The sequence below is a fragment of the Lissotriton vulgaris genome, chromosome 8, assembly GCF_964263255.1.
Source record: "Lissotriton vulgaris chromosome 8, aLisVul1.2, whole genome shotgun sequence".
NCBI lineage: Eukaryota > Metazoa > Chordata > Amphibia > Caudata > Salamandridae > Lissotriton > Lissotriton vulgaris.
Genome location: NC_141696.1, coordinates 876,393,490 through 876,414,686, shown reverse-complemented (window position 1 = coordinate 876,414,686; position 21,197 = coordinate 876,393,490). Strand labels below are relative to the sequence as shown.

Below are 21,197 nucleotides of genomic sequence, written 5' to 3'. Positions count from 1 at the left end.
TAAAAGATTTCAGGATACACAGGGAGCCGTGGAATTGAACAATGGCCATAGTTTTATAACAAACTAGTTACAGAGGCTTAACTCAACCTTGGAAAATAAATTAACTTCACATATTCATGTGCAATGACAACATCTAAAAACAGAACCCTCATTGAACAGCAGAATTTTGGTGCAAAGATTAGGCATATAGGGATTGTTAAAAAAAAGTACTCTATAACATTGACTGTTATCATCATTTTTAACATTCACATTTGCTTTGATAGTAGATTTTGATTCTGCACTAACATCAGCTTTCATTAAAACTTAAGAATGACAGTGTTATACTATGTTAAAATAATTTGTAAAGCTCTTTTACACTATAGATTTCTTGGTGTGAGTGAAGCTGTAGAGAAAGGTCCGCCCAAGAAAAGGAAAAACTAGTAAACAGGATTCAAGGATTAGCGAAAGAACCAGATCCTGAGCGAGCGTCTAAATGCAGTGTTGATTTCTTCTTGTGTGTGTGTACTTACAGTGAAAGGTTTCCAGAAGTCACAACAATAAACCAAAATGCCTTACTTTTTCTGTTAAGTGCCTATCAACTATTCTCCCCAGGTTAAGTTGAGAGAGATGCAGTGGCCATAAATTATCCATTCTACCTACTCAAGCTGGTAAGCTGATACACACTTGTGCTTACTCAAGAACCTGGAGATATCTGCCGGCTCATGATCATGGAAGTCACTGATAACATAACATTACAAATCCCAAAAAACCTACCCTGAGAAGCAGGTAGATGTCTCCTTAACTCACCACAACCATGCAAGTTTTTGTAAGTAAATAGGGGTGGGGCCTGGAATACAAAATGGACAATTGGACATGTACTCCTCAGCTCCACTAGGGCCTTAATAATTTTGATTTAATCCTACTGCATATTGACCATCCGACTCTCAAAATAACAAGATTCTAAAATCAGATTACCACCGCTGTATTATCTCATACTTAGGCGCCCCCCACTACCTGCCCACATATCTCTCATTGGGAGTGCTGAAGGCGGTATACAAAGAAGTTACACATGGTGGCTGCCTTGTTGCTTTGAGAGCATAGAGGATTTGCAGCGTGCTTGAACTCTGAGAACGGTAAAGAGCCTCTAGGTAAAAGTGGTAAGAAGGCCTGAGACTGAAGTGAGCAACTTGTTGTGGACTGGGGAGCTTGAGCCTGTGTGGAAAGACTCAGAGGCCTGAAGATGGTTATGGCTCTTGCAGAGCTGTGTAGAACTGTCAATACTCAAGGGTGATAAAAAAAGCTGAAATGGTCTGCCACCTTCCAGGACACTTTGAATGGTTCGAGGTAACAAAGGTGGGAACTAGAAGGCCATGTGTACTAGGGAAGTTAAGGTGTTCCCTGAGTGTTGTGTGTGTGCCCTGTTGACCACAAATTAGTTCGAAGGAGTGTGCTTCTTCTGTAGAGGCGAATAAGTAAAAAGCCTGGGGTGAGACTTGGATTGCCTTGAAAGAGAGTGCAACTAGAATAGAGTGCTCTCCTTTTTCTCTCCCTGCATGGGACACTGCACTATGGCTAGAAACTGTTTTGGTGCCGAATTTGCTTACTAGGGATAGTCATTGGACTGAAATGTCATTCATGTCTGGGCCACACCAGATCCATCAAACAATTATAAGACTGTGGTCCATCTGAAAAAATGGTGAGAGTTAATACTGGTAAAGCAACTCAGGTGAACACGATTGCCCAATATGCAAATGCAACAGGAAACATGAGCTCCAATGGGTGCCAATCATCCACCGAGACTCTGGTAGTTCATCCTAGACTTTCAATTGCTGACCTTCGGAAAGCCATCAGAGTGTTAGGCATTTGTACACAAGATAGACACTGTGGGAGCTAGTCACAAAGATTCATTTACACATTAGTAAATCTACACTTGTACATTTACTTTTACACTTTTTTGTAAATTTACTGCTTGGGGCTGTTCACCAGACTTTACAAGTGTTCATTTATTACAAAGTGTAGTCTAACATCTTTCCACCTTTTGAATGGAGCCTAATTTGCGAGTGTAAAGTTACTAGTTGAAAATGTTCACATGTAGGTATAGATATCTTTCAACAGGGTGGTATGCAGTAGAGAGTATAGACTGCGCTTTAGCTCAGATAAGTGTAAACTTTTTTCGCTGATGTCTGGACTTTTTTGTTAGGGGTTATTTGGTTGCATTTGTATGTATGGTGAAAGAGTATGAATGACAGACAAACATGGATGACACAAACAGATCGGATTGGCTAAATCCAACATGGGAAGCCTGAACGAGGGCAAGTTGTTGGATGGAATGAATCAGGATTTTATGTTCCACTATGATCAGTTTTGTAAAGATAACTCCATGGAATATTAGGTGACTTAACTACCACACTAAGACTAGGGTAGTGTAATATTTATTTATTATGACAGAATAAGAGGATAGCCTTTTTGCTGTAGAACTACCTCACTGCAGAGCAACACAAGTAATTGGCTACAAGAAGGAACCAAATGTTTTCAATTTTCTTATTCATCCTAATTGAGGGGGTATCTATATGTATAAATGGTAACATCCCTCTTAGGTCATTATTGGTACAGAAAGACCAAGAAGGGATGTACATTGTACTGTATCATGAGCTGGATAAATGATAGCCATATGTCTGCTGAATGCTTACGCCCAAACATGAACAATGTATCCTTCTTCTCTATATTATTAGGCCTGATGATGTGGTTGTGGATCCCTGTGGTGCTGGTGGGGTACTATAAATGGTTGATGCATGTTGTGAAGGATAGATTTCCCCTAAAGACTTAAACATGAGAACAGGCGCACCCTGCAAATTGCAAACATCGTAGGGCTGCTTCATATCGTGGTTGCTTGGCAGACAAGGCATGCAAATTCTTCTTCTTCTATTCTCGTTACCATGGGTCCTGTAGAAGGTAATTTTTCATTAATTAAGAGTTATACATAAATTACTTTAAAATTCTTAGTAAGGTCCTGGCACTTCGCCTACTCTCCCACATGCGGTGCCTCATACATGAGGACCAAAGTGGATTCATATCTGCGCCTACACATCTCTGAATCTCTACCATGTCATGCATCATCCATAGGCTCTCCAGAACATGAATGCGCTATTGATGTCAGTTGACCTCATGAAGGCTTGTGACACAGTTAGATGGTTCTATGTTTTTGCAGTCATGTTGCAGATGAGGCTAGGACAGAACTGAGTCAAATGGGTTAATCTGCCATACACTGCACCAACACCGGAGGTCAAAACGGGCAACATGCATTCCCCGCAATAGGAGATCTGCAGGGGCACGAGACAGGGATATATGCTTTCTCAATTGCTGTTTGCACTGGCTATCAAACACCTGGCAGAATTGTTCAGACGGGAATGCAGGGGCACTGGTATAATGATGGATGGGCGCGGACATGTTATCTTGCTTTATGTGGATGACATACTTATATATTTACAAGATGGGATTAGGGGTCGTTAAAAATGCCATGGCATGCTTGGAGGCCTTTGAGGTAGTGTCTGGCCTATGTGTTAACAAATCCAAGATTTATATCTTCCCTATCTCCGCAGGAGGGGTAAAGCCACTAGATTTCCCCTCAGATTCGATATGATTACCCACCACTTTCAAGTATTTGGGAATACAGATCTTCCATCAGTTGGAGGACTTTTAAGAGGCTAACTTGGGGAAGGCTATTCGATGGCTGAAGGCTTGTGTCACCTTTTCGTTTTTCCTTAAATTGCCAGTGATTGCCAGAATAGTGTTCACTAAAATGGCCATGTTCCCAAGGTTACTGTATTTTTTGGGGGAACCTCTCTGTGGAGGTGCCATCCACATGGTTTAAACAGCTGTACGCACTGGTACGAGATTTAATCTGGGATGATGGCCACAGGAGAGTATCGTTGGCCATACTCGGATGACCCATGGAGGAGGAAGGATTTGGAGTCCCAGATTTTGAGTTATACTACCAGGCCTCACAGCTCCAATGGATTGTGAGATGGGCTGGAGGGGTCAATAGAGAAAGTCTCGAAGCAATTGGGCTCACATTGAAAGATGGGACCTTAATAACTTGCTTACTTGCTCCTCGGATGGCTCCCAAAACCCAGGGACACTACTCTCCATTGCACTGAAGGGCTGGTGCGAGTGCGTATCAAAGAAAAAAGGAAGAAACCTATATGCACCTGTGCTGCCGCTGGTGAGCCTCCTGTACATTTCACTATGGGACAAATAAGGACTTGGATAGACGCAGGACTTATTACAGTCGGCAATTGCTATCAGCAGGGCGCCCTGATACCATTGGAAAACCTGACAGAACAACACAATATCCCACCGGTCAGTTTCTTACATATAAAGCGCTGGTACAGACATTTAGAGAACTGTGGGTGGAAGACAGAATGGAACCCACAACACATGCGGTCCTGCAGCTATTGGATCGAGTAGACACCTGGTAACATGGATTTATAAAGACCTTGCAGCAATGGTACGCCCCCCACTGTTGACCCTCCGCGACAAATAGGAAAAGATTCTGGAACGGGAATTGACAGACCCTGAGTGGAGGAGAATTTTAGCCTCAACATGAAAGATCTCTAGAAACACAAGGATAAAGTATGTACAATTCAACCACATGCACATGATATACATGACACCGCACAGACTCCAGGTGGTATATGGAGGCAAACCTCGATCATGCCCCGGATGTGGCCAACTGGACGCCGACTTCATACATATTGTGTGGTATTGTCCAACTCTGAGACCCTACTGGGAAGGCATAGTTGAAGCCCTGAGGACAGCCCTTCGACGGCCCCTTGCCTGTACCTTAGAAGCATGAGTTTTGGGGTTATTCCCAAGACTGTCCTTGCAAAAGGTTGGTACACAGTTCATAGACCTGCACTAGCATTAGCGAAGAGGCAAAAATCCCGAGGGTACAGACCTGGAGGAAAAACGTCACAAACTATGCGAAAGCTGAAGAAAGGCCACTGACCAGAGAGGAGGCTAGAGGGGTACAAATTAGACCCATAGCAGACTTATGGACGGAAGTCCTAGTAACATGGATGTATTCACCCAGAAATAGGCAGGGAGGAAGATTTCACAGACAGTAATGATGAACCGGAGAATGGACAAACTGCTGCACCCGGAAGACAGACAGAGGGAATGGCCCTGAATTAGCAAGGAGCACTCACATCTGTGAACAGGAGCAACTCATACAGGATCTAGGCCAAGAATAAAGAAGCCAGGTGATTCCCATGCAACGTATATTAAATGCCAGTCATTAATTAAACACTGACTACCCTCAAGAAAGAGGGGATTCTGCCCCACTTCTGGCCCCCTAGCCAAGTTGTGTATACCCCAGCCACTTTAGGAACCCCATAACAAGATAATGACACTGTAATGAGTTGAACCAGAATAATAATTTTGTAAATGCACAGCCTCCCCAGCCACTTCCTTTGGGTTTTATTTCTTTCATGTTCATTTGTATTGTTAAAACTTGAATATTAACAACACAATTTTCTACATAATTGGTAACCAAGTACCCCCTGCACGAATTATCAAAGTATAGACATCAAACATATGGTATTCAGCGCCAAGATACCCTTAGTGGTGAAGGTGAGCTTTTACAAATACACATGTAATGTTATGTTACGGACACAAACCCTGCACACCTTTTCTGTGTAAGAGTAAGAGGAAACCTGCATATGCTATTTACAGGGAAGTTTATTACACAAAGTGTGAGACCTCGTTCCTCCAACTGTGTCGACAAATGTAAAGGTGGAAGCTGTAAGAAATAGGTTTTCTCCTCTGATGCATTCTGATTACTATTGTGATGACATGAAATGCTTAAAAATGCTAATCAAAATATATTTAAAAAATAAAGAGTTATGCATAAATTGCACACCAATAGACCATATTAGTTGAAGCATGTCAGACCACTTTCCTTTGATACTTATTCTTCAAGTTAGCAAGGACCTTGTAGTCTTCCATGGTGGCTCAGAGTTGAGGCACTACCAAATAAAATGGTCATACCATCAATAATAAATACATTGACAGATTACTTTGACACATACTGGAGGATTATACTGACAAGGGCTGATGAATGGGAGATAATGAAGATGATGATCCCGAACCTTACGTTGGAAAGATAATTGGAGTGGGAGGAAAGCTTCTGAGAATTGGATTACAGAAGTGAAAAGGCATTTACTGAAGATAGACTGCTAAACTGTAGAGTTAAACAGACTTTGGAAAATTTTATGGATGACCCCAGACCAAAAGGGTCAACTTAGGGAAGTATAGTTCTGATTACATGAGCATTGCTATATGTCTTCTTGGCAAAAATTTTGTAGAAGAGGTGACAAGTCAGGGTGATGTTGGCATAACTCCTGAAAAAGGAGGCATAAAGTGGAATATACCAGCAAAAAATGATTGGGATGGATAGAAAGAAACTATACAGGAAACTATAAATGGAGCTTCTTTTTATTTATATCTTTTTATTGAGTAGCCCAAGATATACACATAAAAACTCTTCAGTAAACAAATTTAATCAAAAACATTTTATACATCTTCTAGCCGATGAATCAATATCCTTCCATGAAATAATCATCAATAAAAAACATGTCAGATCGCATATTAACCATGAGAACAGTATCCATAATAAACTTTAAAGTGCTGGATCACAACTTTAAAAATCTTATATTGATAACATTAAATACAATAAAATTCATTCAAAAAGTGCAGTGGGCTAGAAAATGATGCATATATATCATGCTACATTTCCAACTCAAACCTACCTAATATAAATTGGGTATGTTAAGACTAATAAGCTTTTATACGACTTGAAAACCTAGAAGAAGTTATTATCACTGATCAGCCTGTGTTTAAGGTGCTGTAGCATAGCAAACATAATAACATATCCATGCTTCTCACCAGAGATTCTCTTCAAATAAAAACAAAAACAAAAGTCCAAAATTGAGATACATTAGTAGACTAATTAACAATGTGCATAGTGCTCGGAACAATCAAAAACCATCCAAATTGCTGATGTCCACATGCATATGAATATCCAACTGATCTAATTCAAGTCACCTTCATGACCAGTATTCCATAGTATGTCCAAAGTATTTCATAGTAGGTACAGCTTTTGATTTCCATGGCAATACAAATAAAATGTTGGACATGTTTGCTTAATATATTTAAATTACATGACTACCCAAATAATACTAATGTTGCCCCATTCTAATTGAGGATCCAATCATTTTCCTTAACTCTTGAAACATCTCAACCCAGAAAGCATAAAGTACAGTGCGTGTAAAAAAAAACATATGAACTCAACCCACAGGAACATTCATTTGACATATAAAACAGTGCCCTGGAATTGCTGTAAACATTCTATGGGGCCTTTAGGAGTATAACATGCAATCCATCTTAAAAGGCAAGCCATTCTTTCAAAATGAGTCGCCCTACAGGGTTTATATCACATATCCTAGATAATTTGCCATTTGCGTGGTGTAATCCTGCAGTTGGTATCCCTATAAATTGTATCTAAAAATTCAGGAATCAATGCTGAAGACGAATATTAGTGCAAAACCCTATACTGATTACCACCCCACCCAGTTTGTTCTTTACCAATAGCTTAACCCCTTCCCTGCTCATGACGAGCTCAGCTCGTCATGCAGTACACTGGTCGTGTGCTTATGACGAGCTGAGCTCGTCATGAATATATAGCATTAGGGATTTTCCAGCACAGGAGAAAAATCTCCCTAGCAGCCAAGGTGTTAAGCACTGCACAAGTCCTACCTGTCATTCCTGTCTAATTAGCTGCCAAAAATACATATACCTACAGAAAGCTTAAAAGAAGTGGATGACATTTTCCCCAAACTGGAAAGCAATTTCCCCCTAGGTTCTCCTCCTTTGGCTAATAATAAAATCACCTATAAAGCAAAACCCCTGGGCATTCCACATTTTCAAACAAGACTTGGAGATGGCTAGATCCATTTATTAACAATCCTTCAGGGACATAAAATCATGACGGTGGACACTTCATAACCTGAAGAATTGTCAAATACAAGCCTCCGTTGAATATAAGACCTTAAGGCTGATTACGATGTCGGTCGGAAAGCCTCCGACCACTAGTCTGGAAATTTCTGTCCGCGGTTGAAGGCTTTCCGACCAACCCAGTCGGTTTGTGTCCAACTGCCGAATTACGATGTCGGCAGTTGGAGCGTGAACCGGCTGGTCATTCCGACACGGTTCGAGCGGCTCTTGATGTATTCTGGCTGTTTGGAAACACACTGTAATCGCCTATGGATGGAGTTTCTGCCATTGGGATTACAATGTTGGTTTTCTACAGACTTTCCGTGCTGACTATTCCGACATGGAAAGGTTGTCGGAAAGCGACTTTGGGGGCCCCTAGCAGGATCCCCTTGCCTCCACGTCTACGGTTGATAGCCGAGTGGGTACCATGCTCAGTCCGGATTCCGTGCAGCCCACAGCACGGAATCGGCTTAGGTTGAAATCTCGGAGGCCATCAGGGACTGTTTGGACATTGGCGGCAGAGCGGCTCTAATATTGTTGGACCTCTCTGCCGCGTTCAATACGGTACCCCATCAGCTTCTTCTCTCTCTCGTCTGTCAGCCATTGGTGTCACTGGTTTGGCTCTTGAGTGGCTGACTTCTTTCCTTTCCTTTCGGTCTCAGCAGGTCTGGCTACCTCCTTTTTCATCATCAGCCAAGCCTCTTTCAACTGGGGTGCCCCAGGGTTCAACTCTGAGTCCGCTGTTATTTAATATATATTTGCCCTCCCTGATTATTTTGGCCGAACAACTGGGCGCCAAAATAATAGCCTATGCAGACGACACACAGCTGCTGTGTACCTGGCCTGGGGTGGACCTGGACACTGCTATGATACAGACTTGTCTTTCTTCTGTGTTTAATTGGTTGGCCTCCGCCCATTTGAAATGTAATGAAGACATGACTGAAATCCTTCTCTATGGGCAGTTTCCACCACACTTAAGAGAATCGTTATGGCCTGCTGGCTACCCACTCCCTAGCTCTGTTAACATCCCAGTTAAAAGTCTGGGGGTGTGGTTTGGGGAAGACTTAAAATTTGAGGCCCACATTAGGAAACTCACTTGTGGTTGTTTCGGCACTCTTAAGGCTCTATGAAAAAATGTTCCTCTTCTTCCCAAAACAGCGAGAGGAACAGTGGCTAGAGCGCTTATTCTCTCATGTCTTGATTATGCTAATGCTCTGCTGAGCGGCTCTCCGGCCTACTTGATCAATCGTCTCCAGATAATTCAAAATGCGACTGCCAGGCACCTGTTTAACATCTCCAGGCGAACTAGCGTCCGGCACCATTTGTGCAGCCTGCACTGGCTTCCAGTTGCGCAACAAATTATCTTCAAGACACTTACCTTTGACCACAGAGCCATCTACTATCAGGGCCCTCTTAATCTGAGGAAACGTTTCTCCTGCTATCTTCCCAATCGGCCCTTGCGCTCCGCCACCCAATATCGGTTGGCGTTTCCACGCTTTCAGCCCTCCCGTTTAGGAGGCCAGTCCATTGCTGTCAAAGCTGCAACTGCCTGGAACTCTCTTCCCTTGGCCCTCCGTTCCAACCCGAATTACGTACTTTTTAAGAAAGCACTTAAGACCCATCTGTTTAAACTGGCGTTTTAAGCTCTGCTCTTCTTTTCTAAATTCTGGCCTCTAGTATCTCTCATTCCGCGCCAGGATACTCCAGTAGTAATTGAGCGCGCTACAAAACTCCATATAACATAACATAACATGCACGGTGTGGCAGGCACCATTGGGTGTTTGCCACAGGGTGTTGGCTTTTACACACACACACCTGTTTCTTTATGAGAGTCGGTTTATGGCTGTAACACAAGCTCCCATAGAGAAATGGGATTGCCAGACCGAACAGTGTTTGGTCGCATCGTAACCCGGATCTGTCAGGCCCAAGCCCGCTACGGTGTCGGTCGGAGGCAACTCCAACCAACATCGTAATAAGCCCCTCTATATCTAAACTTTTTCGGAAGCTTAGCAAAAAAAGCCTGCAATTTAAGGGGCTCATTATGATCGCGGACGGACTTGAGTCCGTCCACGACCATCGTGGAGGAGGGAACCTCCGCATGGCCTGCGAAGTTCCCTCCTGTCCAATTAGGATGTGACCGCCACCCTGGCGGTCACATCCTCTATTTTTAACATTGCGGCGGGTGCGGCTTCAAGCTGCACCCGCCGCAATGTTAAAAATGTATACATTGCATTTGTATGCAGAAAGCGGCAGGCACCGCGCGGTGCCTGCTGATTACTGCAGACAAATGCAGGGGGGTACCATAGGTACACCCCATGTGCACCCCCCACACCCCCTTCACCCCGGGGGCCTGCAACGGGCCCCCGCAGTGAAGCTCCGTATGCTTTTCCACGGCGAAAAACCCACCGTGGAAAAGCATTTCTTTTTGGGCATCCTAATATGGCTGGCAGTGTCTGAGAGACACCGCCACCATATTAGGGCTTTTCCGCCACGGTTGTAAGCCAACCGCGGCGGAAAAGCTGCGGACAGAAACTGGGACCCACCAGCCATCCTAATGTGGCGGTGGGTCTTTGGTGGGTCCGCTGCGGTTTTTCCGCATCCTCCGGGCCGGCGGTGGCTTCCGCCGGCCCGGAGGATGCAGAAAAAACGCAATCCTAATCTGCCCCCAAGTTTGGATTCTCTCAACATTTGAATCAATAAAAAAATATCCAGAGATTCCATTTCTTGCATACGTCTTACGAGAGAGTCGAAAAGAGATGCCTCATAATAAACAGGTGAGGTAGGGACAATCCACCCTGATCTAATTGTAAAACTGAAAGTTGGACTCTAGGAAGTTTTTATTCCATATAAATATTTTTTTAAGTGAATCAGCTTCTGTACAATAACAGCTATTGATTTTTATTTGAGACGTTGGCAAAAAGAGATTAAACAATGATAAAATCAACCTTTTAATTAAAGAGATACATCAAGTGATGTTTAATGTATAGTACGTCTATTCAACAACTCTTTTACTTTCTTTACTGTAGTTGAATAATTAAGATGAAACAAATCAGAAAAGTTGGATGTTACAACAATCCCCAGGTAACGAATTGGACGTTAGGGGCCGGTTGTTCTGTCTCTTCTTTAAAAAAAAAAAAAAAAAAAAGCTCAGTTTTTAATGATTAATTTTATAACCCTATATCACCCTGTGAATTCTTGAATTTCCTGCAGGGCTCCTTGAATATTAGCTTTTTCCAGCTTTCAAATACAAGATAATATCTACAGCAAAAAGGTTTTGTTTTTATTGCCAGTCCCTCTAGTGGTGGAGCTACTGAAGCCTTTATATGAATTCCAACTGCTAAAGGCTCAATAAAACAAGTAAGAAATAAATCAGAGGCATAGGGCAGCCTCTTTCAATTATGAATGAACCTAACTCTTTCATGTTTATCAATATTCTAGCTTCAGCACCTTGAAACATATTCTGAATCCCTCTTAAAAATTGACAAGGGATGCCAAATGTTGCTAAAATAAAAAAGAAATCCTCCCAGTTCACAAACGCATAAGCCTTCTAGGCATCGATCATCAATGCAGCCATTTGAAGCTGATGCAGCCATCGATCTTGATGGTAAAAAGCCATTCTGATCTTTATAGATAATTTCTTGCACAACTGGCTTTATTTGTGCTGCCAAAACTTTTGTCAACAATTGATAATTGCCATTTAACAGGCTTATTGGTCAATAAGAGTTGAAATTAGGAATTGGCTTGTCTTTCTTAGGAAAACTCACCAAATCTGATTCCTTAAAAAAGTGGGCGATATCAATTCCCAACATAATTTGGTTAAACACGTCAGTTAAAAATGGAAGTAGTTGAGTAGCAAATTCTTTACACACCTCAATCTGAATTACATCATTGCCAGATACTTTTGCATTATACATATCTTTTAGAGACTTCTCTAACTCTAAAGTTGTGATTTTCACAGCCATACTATTATTTTCAATCTCTGTCAAACTGGTTAGATCAAATGAGCTAAAATATTGCTCAAGATTAGCAGGAGAAACATTATCTTATTTTCACATAAATATCTTTAAACCGATATTAGAAAATCTCAGCAATTTACTTGCCTTTAGATGTTCAAGCTTTGATAACTGGGTTAAAAATCTCACAAGTTGATTTATTGTTCTTCCTAATCTTGAAGGATCAAGTAAGAAGTTTATCAATCTGTTGGCTCTCCTCATATGTTTTTTTGCTGAAATGTTTTTTGGTTACAAATTTCTTCAACCAAAAATAAATCCCAAAGATTTTGTGTTGCTGCAGCTAGCTCACCCTTTCTTTTCCTCTTTTGATCATCGAACTTAGGATCTAAAACCACAGTGACTGCTCTAGCCATATCCGGAGCAATCTGCAACTCCACTATTCTTAGGGAGTATGCCCTATTTAACTTAGATTTATAGGCCTTCACCTGCCCCCTAAATGTAGCTTTAAAAGTCTTTCAAACTACAAATGAAGGGGCTGAATTCTGATTTCATTGAAATGATTTTTTAATAAAGCCTCTGGTTTCCTCCAACCAGGTCTGCTCAGCTAATAATACTTTGGAAAATTGCCATCCGCATCTATCCCTCAGCTGAACATCTAATTTAACTTCCTCAGAGACAATGGAGTGATCTGAAAAAGAGTAGGCCAAATAGCCTTTGAGCCATTACTTATCGATTGTGAAACTAAAAAAATTATATATTTGTGATGCAGAGTTAAATCAACGTGAAAAAACAAGTACATTGTAAAAAACAGGATGATCTAAATGCCAGGAATCCACTAATGCATAGTTCTGCTTTAGGCTTTCTAATTATCCTGCAGTTCAGTTTTGGGCTTCAGCTATCTTTTTGTTCTGTTTGAAGTGTCCAATTTAAAATGTGTAGAATAATAATGTTGCCCCCGAAAATTAAAGGTCCCAGTGAGTCCATAGAAAGTTTATAAAATTCCTTAAGGACTCTATCTCATCCTCAATGGGACTATAATATAGCCTTATAGCCCACCGTAGTTGGCTATAACGGCTATTAAAGGCCCTCTTTCTCGTTACAGGCCTGAGCCGAAGGCTAGGGACTTAAACAAGGGACGGGACTTTACTAGCCGGTATAGCCCTGCTACAAAGGGCTATAAGGCTATTAGAATATTCTGCCACTAGAGGGCAGAATGTTCTAACAAATAAAACAATGGCTTCTCGAAGCTCGAGTTTATTTTATTTATTTTATTTTATGGAGTTTATAGAGCGCACAGCTACCCCCGAAGGGGTGTCCCGGCGCTAAAATCCAGGGTTTGCCAAGGGAGAGGGGGAGTGAAGAGAGAAAATGGAGTAGAGACTAGAGTCCAGAGAAGAGCCAGGTTTTAAGTTTGGCTCGGAAGATTGTTTCGGAAGGACAGAACCTCAGCTCAAGTGGAAGGGAGTTCCACAGTCTGGCAGCAATGACACTGAAACCTCTGCCTCCGGTTCTAGACAATCTGAAACGGGGCGAGATCAGGAGGCGGAGGTCATTGGATCTCAGGGATCTGGTGGAACAGGATATCGAGACCCGTTTTTGCAAATAGGTAGGTCCATAGTTGTTGACGGCTCGGTAGGCAAGAAGCCTTTGTAAAACATTGGAATGTTGCTCTGCTGGCCTTTACCGGCCCATAGAAGCAGGAAGCACTCCATTGTCTGCAATGGAGCTCCCAACATTCCAATGTTCCAGTAATTGATAAAATTAAAACTGGACCCATCTACATGAACTTTAAGCCATATCCACCTTTCCTAGTGATCTCTCTTAACATCTGGAATATGCCAACTGATATTAGATGATAAATAAATTGCCAACCCCCTTATCGCAGCCCCTGATGATAAATAACACATGATAAAACCTTCTTGGAATCATTATGTTAGATTTATTAGATTTAAAGTGTGTCTCCTGTCAATTCATCATTAAACTAAAGTTGTGCCCATTCAGTAGGCCATTGGCATTGCAAATGATAATTTTAATTAAAATGCACCATTGTAAAAGATCCTTTATAGTAGATGTCATAACTTTAACCCCTTGAACGCGCGTGGAATTCCCCCGAGGTGCTGGCGAATTCCAAGCGTGCGCAATTCGGACGGTCCCCCGCCCATCCGACGCACATGCCCACCGTGACAATGGACGGACGGGGGCCGTCCGACGCATGGAAAGGTTTAAAGCAGCTGTTGATCCCAACCCCATTACCACTTTGAGGGCTTGAAATAGGAAAAAGACACTACACCTACTCACTTACCTTACTTTGTGTGCCTTGTGTACTATCTAACCTACTCTGAACTACTAACCTGTTAATTTTGGGCTACTGCTGAACCCCGTGACCCCTGCCTCCAGTTCCAAGTCCCCCTGCTCACTCAGACCCCTTTAGGGGGAATTGCCCATCTTACTCCCTACACCAACTGTGGCTTTAATTGGTGCCATGTCATAGCACCTAACGGCACTCCTTTCTCTCCAAAGTGGAATAGAGGCCCTCGCTCTCACTCCACACTCAACAACACAATGTGGAACTAATCAACACAATATATGAAGACGAAGAAGATAAAGGCCCATACACCACACCCAGATGAATAGTAACACTCAAATTAACCCAGAAAAACAGAGACAAAATTAACCATATAAACAAGATCTTCACCACTTGAATCAAATGAGGTACTATACATCTAAGTACCACTCATGAACTTTGGATTCTTGATAGCAAAACCTGGTCTTTTCTTACAGATGACAGAGATTAAACTTCCCCTTAACAAGTACTCCAAGCTTTGACTGTTGGACTAAGGAAGCCCGCTGGTTTAACCGGTATTACAAAGCCTTGAAAGTTCTATCAATGTTTTGCTGCTGAAATTGGCATATCAGAATAAATACAAAACTGCTGATTCTCTGCAATTAGAAATTACTTTTTCTTAATCGCTGTAGGGAGGACCTGCTCCTTAAATCTAAAGTCGGCAAAATTTGCAAGAATAGTACGTGGATATATTAAATTATGAGCAAGCAATGCAGGAATCCAATGTGCCCTCATGATTGACAGATCACTTGAAAAGTCTTTGAGGATATGTGACTTAACCAAGGCTTCAATCAACCGAGCTGGATTTTTTTAGGTCTCTTGATTTTCTCTGCCTTCTGGAATGCCCACAGATTGTAAATTAGAATGCCTGGGAAGGTTTTCCAAATTCTAAATTTTACCCAGTAGGAAGCCAAGATTCTTTCTGAGTGTCTTTATTCAGAGAAACAAACTTATTCTTCAAATCAGGTGTTCACTTTTTAGCTTCCTTGTATCTAACATACATCTGAGCCTCAGTTTCCTCAACTTTTACCAATTTCTTGTGTATAGCTACAATTTCCTTTGAATGGGACTGATTAAAATCCTTAATATCTGTCAAAATAGTCTCAAGCAAATGAATGAATAACTTGGATCGCCGACCTAGGTGGACTTGTTCTATCTATTCATCAAACCATCGCAGCTATAAGTCATCTCCATGCCCAATATAGTAATAATTCATATTTGTAATGCATGAACATATCACCCCCTTAACGGTTTCAAGATGCTGAGAGCCGTCGGGGAGAGTAAGTGAGCTATTGCCCTCATGACGCTGAGCTGAGCTGCCATCAGCGCTGGTTATCAAACCGTGAGCCACGTGCTCTGGAGTCAGCCGCTCTGGCCATTGTGCCACATCTCTCCCCGAGCGTGATCTGCCAGATGTTTCTAATGGAGAGCCCAAACCATCCAAAGGTTTAACCGGGCCCTGTACAGATCCATTTCCTGGGTCTACAAAAGAGGCCATTGTCTAATTCGACTATTATAGCTGGATTCATTGAATTAGGACCAGATTTATGACCATTTAATTTTGCAACTCACAAATTGTGATTTTTAGCGACTTGCAATTAGCAATTTGCAAAATGAAATATACTAATGTGTCTGTGACACATTTAGCGATTACCAATGGGGTCTCAATGGACCTAACTCTTTAATATTCATGTGGTAGGTCGGAATTTTGCAATCTACCATCTCAATAAAGCTTTTCTGATATTCAATTGCTTCCCCATTCACTCGAAGGTGAGCTTTGCAGCCTTTCTTGGCATGTTTTGCATTAAAGACATTCCCACGCCACGAGACAGAGGCGTGTGACGCACACAACACTCTGGTTTCCTGACTGGTCACTATCTTCAAAAGCTCCTCGAGCGGACCCCATGGCATCCTCAGGGTCCATGGAAGGGAGTATGCAGGTGCCCTACGGGCGCGTGTCTTTGACGAAGTGAGTGGAGTTACGAGCTCTACAACAAACTAAGGTAATACATTGGCCATTTTATATGTAACATGGTGTTCTTTGTTTTCTAACGCTTACAGCGTGTGTCTATAAGCCACCGCCCCCCACCGGGACCCATGTTGTGAGGTTATTGAATACTTCACGTAAGCACTGTTTTTACCCCTGTGATTAATCTGCTTATCCACTTGCATCACCAGTCTTACCACTTATCGTGCCTCGAATTTAGAGTCATGTTCACTGTTTCTACTAGTCACTTACCAGTAACACCTGTGTAGGCGTGCAGGAATTTTAAGCACGCTTTTCCTTACTCATGTTCTGGTGCCATACAATCAAAGATCCTGGCATGCCATCAGAGCATTTGAACAGCATGACGTGTTAGTGCTAAATATCCACATATCACTGTCACTGACACTGCACTATAGCTTGTTAGTGATAAATCCAATTGCTGCACCTTGAGGAGCACTAAGCAACGGCATGAGGTTAGGCAACTCATGAACATTTCCAAGTACTTGAGCTATCATGTATTACGTGCTATGTAACTTGTTTTGTCTGTTCATTTGTCTCTTTATTTCCACAGATACTTACAGCTTTCAGAAATCCTGAAGGCTCAACAACAAAAGTGAGTTTATTCGTTTTTTTCCACCACAGGTTAGGGTACGCCTTAGCGTGCGCATACCGCTGTGATGTGCTGGTCCTGATGAATGCTTTGCTATAAGCGTTATGAGGCAGAAACATGTTGATCAATTTTTCCTTTTCGCAGTAGGAAATACCTGGTCAATTTAACCAGTTATTGAAACATTCAACACACTTGTTTTTATCAGTGCCTAGTTTTCCACCATTAACATTTTTGGGAATATAACAAAGCTATTTTTAACCACTTTTTTCACTCACTTATTGCACACTCAAAAAACACCTGCTCCGCTGTAGTCACGCATCGTAGCACACCAGAGAGGCATCCAGTCTGATGCCTGGGGAATGTTCTGTTAGAATTCTGCGTTTAGAGTATCCACCAGCTAGATTTTACCGAAGGTAAGTAAATTGTTCTTCTCTATTCACCATGAAAAACGTTTGACCCAGACTAATTAAAGTACACTTAACCAGGGTCAAACTCCTGGATTTGTCCATGGACATAAAAGAGCAAATGGAGTCCCCATTTACTAGCAAGGAGAAAGAAGGAGTCTTCGTGGAAATGGAGAGAAGTAAGACTCCTGGAATTGATGGGCTAATCCTGAGTTTTATTGAACTGCACTAACTTTACATTTTAAAAAAATCCTGTAGGTCTGTAATAAGGTTCACTGGTCTGGTTGCCTACTTAGCATGATGAGGGGGCCTTGAATGTGTTGGTCCTTGAGCAAGTGAAAGATCACATGGAATTACTATCCTACAGACCTGAGACATTACAGACCTCTGACCATGATCAGCACTGGGCAGTCCTCTCTTGTGTTTCCTTTTCGCCATTGCTTTGGAGTCATTAGACAACATACCGTGGACAAATATAGTGGAAGGTGTAACAGGATAAGTCACCATATGTGAGTTACCATGTGAAGGTGACCCTCTTGTGTATGTGGTGACCCCAGATTTGAAATTAATCGAATCCAGGTGTTTTCAACTAGGCACAATTGAGTTGTGCCTGAAAGCAGTGTGAGTTTCTCACAGTGCCTGTCAGTGAGGTAAAAAGGTGTTCGGAATACGTGGTTATCCAAACCTTGGCCTTTCTGGGAAGTGTACAAAACAATGATCACAAGTGCCTGTTGCAGCTGGGATTCTATGCACATGTGTGGGTAGGTTGGCACTCTGTAGGAATTTTTAGTTTATGTTTTTAAGCCACACTCATAATTATATAGGACCCACCCAACTTTTTCAACCCATGCAAAGCCCTGGATATAAAATACCATTACATTTCATTAATACAGTGCTTACCTTTTGCCTGTGTTCACCGGCACTTATTGTCAACGCCGACAACGTTGGGGACTATTCATCTGTTCAACTCTGAGGATGTTGCCTGCTATGCATGACTCACCTCTAGCTCACAATAATATCTTTCAAAGAACTAGAGACCCATCCAGCAACATCAAGGGGCGTAAGAGACTACTATCGACCTAAATATTAATATAAATTGCATTAGCGTTTGCTACACAATGCGATCACTAACTCATTTTTTCAATAACCTTGGCTACCAACAGAAACGACATATCAAGAGAAGGTTATGCTAACAGCCTGTACCTTTGTCCTCCCCGATTCGTATTACACAAATTACAACGGATTCAAAAGCCCTAGCTGGATTATTACATTACATCCACCTAAAGCAGTGCTGTAAATGGAAATATCGAAGTGCAGGTACTCACTTTGTAGAGTACCTGTTTGCTCCTGAGAAGTGCAGGTACTCTCCAATTAAATATATTGCAGCAGTACTGATAAGAGCAGGTACTCTTCCTTTCAAATTAAAGAAGTGACGGTACTCTTCAATTAAATATATTGCAGCAGTACTGAGAAGAGCAGGTATGCTTCCTTTCAATTAAAAAAATGCAGGTACTCTCCAATTAAATGTATTGCAGCAGTACTGAGAAGAGCAGGCACTCTTCCTTTCAAATTAAAGAAGTGCATGTACTCTCCAATTAAATGTATTGCAGCAGTACTGAGAAGAGCAGGTAGGCTTCCTTTAAAATTTAAGAAGTGCAGGTACTCTCCAATTAAATATATTGCAGCAGTACTGAGAAGAGCAAGCACGTTTCCTTTCAAATTAAAGAAGTGCAGGTACTCTCCAATTAAATATATTGCAGCAGTACTGAGAAGAGCAGGTAGGCTTCCTTTCAAATTAAAGAAGTGCAGATACTCTCCAATTAAATATATTGCAGCAGTACTGAGAAGAGCAGGTAGGCTTCCTTTCAAATTAAAGAAGTGCAGGTACTCTCTAATTAAATATATTGCAGCAGTACTGAAAAAAGCAGGCACTCTTCCTTTCAAATTAAAGAAGTGCAGATACTCTCCAATTAAATATATTGCAGCAGTACTGAGAAGAGCAGGTAGGCTTCCTTTCAAATTTAAGAAGTGCAGGTACTCTCCAATTAAATATATTGCAGCAGTACTGAGAAGAGCAAGCACGTTTCCTTTCAAATTAAAGAAGTGCAGGTACTCTCCAATTAAATATATTGCAGCAGTACTGAGAAGAGCAGGTAGGCTTCCTTTAAAATTTAAGAAGTGCAGGTACTCTCCAATTAAATATATTGCAGCAGTACTGAGAAGAGCAAGCACGTTTCCTTTCAAATTAAAGAAGTGCAGATACTCTCCAATTAAATATATTGCAGCAGTACTGAGAAGAGCAGGTAGGCTTCCTTTCAAATTAAAGAAGTGCAGGTACTCTCTAATTAAATATATTGCAGCAGTACTGAAAAAAGCAGGCACTCTTCCTTTCAAATTAAAGAAGTGCAGATACTCTCCAATTAAATATATTGCAGCAGTACTGAGAAGAGCAGGCACTCTTATTTTCAAATTAAAAAAGTGCAGGTACTCTCCAATTAAATATATTGCAGCAGTACTGAGAAGAGCAGGTAGGCTTCCTTTCAAATTAAAGAAGTGCAGGTACTCTCCAATTAAATATATTGCAGCAGTACTGAGAAGAGCAGGCACTCTTCCTTTCAAATTAAAGAAGTGCAGATACTCTCCAATTAAATATATTGCAGCAGTACTGAGAAGAGCAAGCACGTTTCCTTTCAAATTTAAGAAGTGCAGGTACTCTCCAATCAAATATATTGCATCAGTACTGAGAAGAGCAGGTAGGCTTCCTTTCAAATTAAAGAAGTGCAGGTACTCTCCAATTAAATATATTGCAGCAGTACTGAGAAGAGCAGGCACTCTTCCTTTCAAATTAAAGAAGTGCAGATACTCTCCAATTAAATATATTGCAGCAGTACTGAGAAGAGCAGGTAGGCTTCCTTTCAAATTAAAGAAGTGCAGGTACTCTCCAATTAAATATATTGCAGCAGTACTGAGAAGAGCAGGTAGGCTTCCTTTCAAATTAAAGAAGTGCAGGTACTCTCCAATTAAATATATTGCAGCAGTACTGAGAAGAGCAGGCACTCTTCCTTTCAAATTAAAGAAGTGCAGATACTCTCCAATTAAATATATTGCAGCAGTACTGAGAAGAGCAAGCACGTTTCCTTTCAAATTTAAGAAGTGCAGGCACTCTCCAATCAAATATATTGCATCAGTACTGAGAAGAGCAGGTAGGCTTCCTTTCAAATTAAAGAAGTGCAGGTACTCTCCAATTAAATATATTGCAGCAGTACTGAGAAGAGCAGGCACTCTTCCTTTCAAATTAAAGAAGTGCAGATACTCTCCAATTAAATATATTGCAGCAGTACTGAGAAGAGCAGGTAGGCTTCCTTTCAAATTAAAGAAGTGCAGGTACTCTCCAATTAAATATATTGCAGCAGTACTGAGAAGAGCAGGTAGGCTTCCTTTCAAATTAAAGAAGTGCAGGTACTCTCTAATTAAATATATTGCAGCAGTACTTATAAGAGCAGGCACTCTTCCTTTCAAATTAAAGAAGTGCAGATACTCTCCAATTAAATATATTGCAGCAGTACTGAGAAGAGCAGGCACTCTTATTTTCAAATTAAAGAATTGCAGGTGCTCAGTACCTGTTAGCAGCATTTAAAGCACCGATCCAAAGGAACATATGACAGCAGTAATCCATGCATAACCTTGGCTGCAGAGGTACTCATTAATGATGACTAAGTGTAACCATAACTTGTGTGTTTAACTTTCACACTTCACCCACAATCACATCGTTAAACCCTGCGACCCAAGACAAGTTGAAAGCACTTCTCCTAGCGCTCAGGCACAACACAAATGCAACAGTCTTCTAACAGAGATTGAGCTTCGATCA

The 21,197-nt window shown here is 41.5% G+C and overlaps 1 protein-coding gene across 2 annotated transcripts in view; it reads left to right on the top strand.

Annotated features, from left to right (window-relative positions):
- ABCC4 (ATP binding cassette subfamily C member 4 (PEL blood group)) overlaps positions 1-21,197 on the top strand; it is a 1,668,368-nt gene that overhangs the window by 1,367,689 nt on the left and 279,482 nt on the right. The gene's annotated exons all lie outside the window — the stretch shown is intronic.